Below are 4,717 nucleotides of genomic sequence, written 5' to 3' on the forward strand. Positions count from 1 at the left end.
GTAAATCTCTTCCAGATCCGGTGAAAACCCAGCAGCGGAACAGCGCTCAGAGCGCTGCGCGGGGCACCGGCCACGCTGGGGTGTTTAGGGAGCGTGTGCTGCCGGAGTGAGCGGGTAGGATGCGCGCGCCTTGGGAGTGTGGGGTCGCGGGGGCCTACGAGAGGATGCACAAAGTTCCCACTCCCACTTCTGTTGCTTTCCTTTCAATGTTTGTTTCTAACATAAGGCAGCTGAATCTAATCAGATCCACATTGTGTGTTCTGGGGCACACAGAAGATTCCAAAATGTATACTGCTAAAGACTTTTCAACGTAGGATTCGCTGAGAGGTTTGGCTACGTAGTGCTCTAAAACGAGTGAGTTCTGTCCCTATGTCCCCATAAAACGGAATCTTCCAGTCTTGCAGATGTCTGAGCTAAAACCTCAGGAACATTTTGCTTAAAAGTGTGGTTCCCCAGCATACCTCCCCGCAACTTAGATTTGGAGATTCGCTAGAGATTGTAGGAGAGAATGGCCGTTAAAGACGGGGAAGAATTAATCATCTCTTTGCTTATAAAGATTTCACCATCTTAAACAAACAAGCAGGAAGCAATGCAATAAAGTACAAATGCCGTTAAATACATGACACTCGTTCAGTTGTCATCGGGCAAGTCTTTGAGGTTTTGTGTCAGTCTGATACCGGAAGATGGGCCAGTGTGATTAAATGGCTGTTGAGGAGCACATGTGATGGCTGAAATTAATTGTTTCCCACTAAGAATGAGTTGTTTGTCTTAGAGCACGGTTGTCATTATAGCAGAGAATAGTCAGTAGGCGGATGTGTCTTTGGCCAAACCAAGGGACAGACTGGAACTTGTACTCCAGGAAACCCTATTCCGGAGAACAGTACATGAGCCTGAAGTCCTGTGGGAAGTGGTCGCTGGGTCTACCCTACGTGGGCTGCTGGAGGAGCTGCCAACAGGGTTCAGCTAATTCCTGCTTGGCAAAAACAAAGCAAAACAGAAACTTAGGCGAGGTCCCCACTTCCTAAGATACAGTGGAAAACGCTGAAATGGAATGCCCAGCTAGGCTGTCTCTTTGAGTGGGATACATTGTCAGAGAGATAGGGTACTGTCATCCGACCTTAATCTCTTAGTAAGATTGAGACCTCATCGTCTATGGCCAGCAGTCAGTGACATCAGAACCAAGCAAGGTTTTCATACCTTGTGGGAGCGATACAAATTAAGTATTCAGCTCAGTTTGAATGCATTTGTTTAAAATTAGAATTATTATTCAGGAATATTTTATTCATCTTATACAAAAACTGCATGTTGTGGCTTGCTATAACCTTAAAACTTACTGGTGACAATTTGGAGATAAATGAATTTTTCATTTCGGGAGGTAATGCATTTTTGTTTAAAAGATGGCTTGTTTTTATTTTCTCAAATTATTCTAGCTGCTTGGAAAACCACAGGATGATTTAATTGTTCTATTTGACCAAAACTCAGTGAAACTTGGTTGTCAGTGGGGAGTGACTCGCCTCCAGATTAGTAGGTTAATGCAAGGCAGTGGGAGTGCATTTTTGCCACCCAGTGAGTAGGACAACAGAATTGTTATACAAAATGACAGCTGTTTCTGTTGTTTTATTAAACAAAGCCAAAATAAGTGACCTGGGTGTTTTTCTTCAGTAATAACCATGTAAACAATTCAAGTGCATTTTTACATTTTAAGTACTGTACTGTAAGTGTGAAGTTTAAGAAACAAAGACAGACTGAGCTGATGAACTTGAAAAGCTTGACCTTAGTTTCAGCAGTAAATTCAGTCTTGACTTTTTCAGTATCTTTAGGGATGGGACCAAATGGTTTACCTTATTTTTCAACCAAAGAATGCTTCCTAAGGTTTCTTTTTTGTTTGTTTGTTTTGTTTTGAGACAGAGTCTTACCATGTCACCCAGGCTGCGATGCAGTGGCGTGATCTTGGCTCACTGAAACCTCTGCCTCCTGGGTTCAAGCAATTCTTATTCCTCAGCCTCCCGAGTAGCTGGGACTACAGGTGCGTGCCACCATGTCCCTATTTTTTTTTTTTTTTGTATTTTTAGTAGAGACAGGGTTTCAACATGTTGGCCAGGCTGGTCTCGAACTTGAGCTCAGGCAATCGGCCCACCTCAGCCTGCTGAAGTGCTAGGATTATAAGTGTGAGCCACCATGTCCGGCCCCTAAGTTTGGAGAATTGGTGGATGAATGAAGACAAAGGAAGGAGCCTTCTTTTTATATTTAACAAGGAGGAATGGCTGTTTCACATGGAATTGCTCAGTTTTTTTCTGAGGATTCTGGAAGCCTGAGTCACCTAGGACCTGTGGAAGGAAAGTTGAGTTTTTATTATTATTGCTTTTTAGAGACAGGGTGTCACCGTGTCACCCAGGCTGGGGTGCAGTGGCGCCATCATAGTTCACTGCAACCTCTAACCCTTGGGCTCAAGCGATCCTCCCAGCTCAGCGGCCTGAGTAGCTGGGATTACAAGCACAAGTCACTGCATCCTGCTAGTTTTTTATTTTTATTTTTTTAGGGATGAGGTCTCACTATGTTGCCCAGGCTGGAAAAGAAGGTTCTTCAGAAACTCACCCTAGAGTGACTGACGGATAATTTGTGAGCAGTGTTGGAAGTACAGGGCTGGAGGTTGGCCGAGATGCTGGAGATAGAAACACATTTCTGCAGTTGAGAGTGACTGACAGGTTGGCGTCATTGAGGCCTTGACATGGTTGAGCAGAGCTGAGTTCTTCGGAACAGTGGAGGGGAAGGAAGAGGAAGAGCCAGGCAAGGAGAGAGAGTGAAGCAAAGATATTGGTAGAGGAAACTCCATCTCAGAGATTCAGGAGAAGTCCTGGAGGCTTCGGGCTCCACAAAGCCATGGGTTAGTGAGCAGGAAGCAATTGTTTCTGCAGAAAGAGACTATTCAGGTCAGTGGAGTGCAGGCATTGTAATTTGTGTGAGATTGAGGGAGTGAGTCATGAAGAAACTTAGTTACACAGAAAACGATATGATGGGAAAAAGGCTCTGATGGGAAAAAAGGAGTTAGATAGTAGCCAAACAGGTAAATAATTACTTAGAGAGAACTCTGGGCCAGGCAGGGTGGCTCATGCCTGTAATCCCAACATTTTGAGAGGCCAAGGTGGGAGGATCACTTGAGCCCAAGAGTTTGAGATTAGCCTGGGCAATGTAGTGTGACCCCATCACTATAAAATTTTTTTAAAAAAAATAGCAGGGCATGGTGGTGCACACCTGTAGTCCCAGCCACTCAGGAGGCTGAGATAGAAGGATTGCTTAAGGCCAGGAGTTTGACGCTGCAGTGAGCTGTGATCATGTCACTGCGCTCCAGCCTGGGTGATAGAGTGAGACCCTGTCTAAAACAGAGAGAGAGAGAGAGAGACAGAGAGACAGAGAGAGACAGAGAGAGAGAGCGCTCTGCCTATCTGGGGACAGAAGTAAAGTAGCCATAGAGAGAGTGCTCCAAGACTGAGGGTGAAACCGCTGGGAAACGGGGTGTGATGAAGGTACTCATTCAAATAACAGGAGGAGGGCTTCTGCGCCTGGCCGTGGTTGGGCCCTACCAGCCTCCTTAGCTGTGGAGACTGACTGCAGGCCGCAGGTGCCTTGTCAGAAGGATGAGACAGTGCCCCATTTATATGTATGAAAAGCCTTAGATTCCAGACTGTGAATTTGAATATTGTTATGTGAAACCAGGAACAAAAGGGTTTTTTTGTTTTGTTTTGTTTATGATAAGTGGGCATTTTAAGTAATGACTTTTCTTCTACTATAAAGTACCTTCTATGTGCCAGGCCCCATGTTAGGGCTTTCCATTCCATATATTAGTTTATTTAGTTTCTGCAACAGCCCTTCAGGTTGAATGGTATTATCTCCATTTTACCAAGGAGAAAACTGAGATGAGCCATTCCCTAAGTTGCCTGTGATCACGTGAGGGTAGCCACTGAGCTGCCTGCTAATCCAAGGCTCTGCAGACTGTCCTCTGTCTCTATAGCAATGGGAATGTGCCCATTTGTTTGTCTGAGTATGTGCTTTCGGTGGGTTGCACAGTACTCAACTACTAAGAGTATTTACACCTTCTTTCATAAAAGGCAATTCTCATATAAAAGTGTTGAGAAAGCATTTCTGTGTGCATTCACGTGTGTGTGTACGTGCATGCATGTGCCTTTAACCCTCGTTACTGTGGGTCATTTTCCTATAATGCATGAACTGTCATTTTTCACACTATACAGTTTGTTGGCTTATTTTAATGAAACACTGGCAGATTAGACTGTTTAAAGCTGTTATTAGAGAGGCGAGAGTTATCGGATATACTGCATGGACCAGTGAGCTTGACCACTTCAGGACTTCCACACGTATGTTCCTGAGCTCAGCTGCCAGCATGAAACTTGTCACAGGGGAATGGCGTTAAAAGCAGGCTTCCAGAAGAAGAATTTAAAGCCCACGCCCTAATGGTTGTGATACTAGTCTTATGTGTAAGTAATTGTGCAATAATAATTCATTTTTTCTTTTTTGAGATGGAGTCTCGCTCTGCTGCCCATGCTGGAGCGCAGTGGCACCATCTCAGTTCACTGCAACCTCCGCCTCCCGGGTTCAAGTGATTTTCCTGCCTCAGCCTTCTGAGTAGCTGGGATTACAGGCCTGTACCACCACGCCCAGCTAATTTTTGTATTTTTAGTAGAGACGGGGTTTCACCGTGTTG

General features: G+C 44.8%; 1 protein-coding gene across 1 annotated transcript in view; it reads left to right on the forward strand.

Annotated features, from left to right (window-relative positions):
• EMILIN2 (elastin microfibril interfacer 2) overlaps window positions 1-4,717 on the forward strand; it is a 74,097-nt gene that overhangs the window by 11,593 nt on the left and 57,787 nt on the right. The window lies entirely within an intron of this gene.

The sequence above is a fragment of the Colobus angolensis genome, unplaced genomic scaffold, assembly GCF_000951035.1.
Source record: "Colobus angolensis palliatus isolate OR3802 unplaced genomic scaffold, Cang.pa_1.0 Scaffold45, whole genome shotgun sequence".
In the NCBI taxonomy this organism is placed as follows: domain Eukaryota; kingdom Metazoa; phylum Chordata; class Mammalia; order Primates; family Cercopithecidae; genus Colobus; species Colobus angolensis.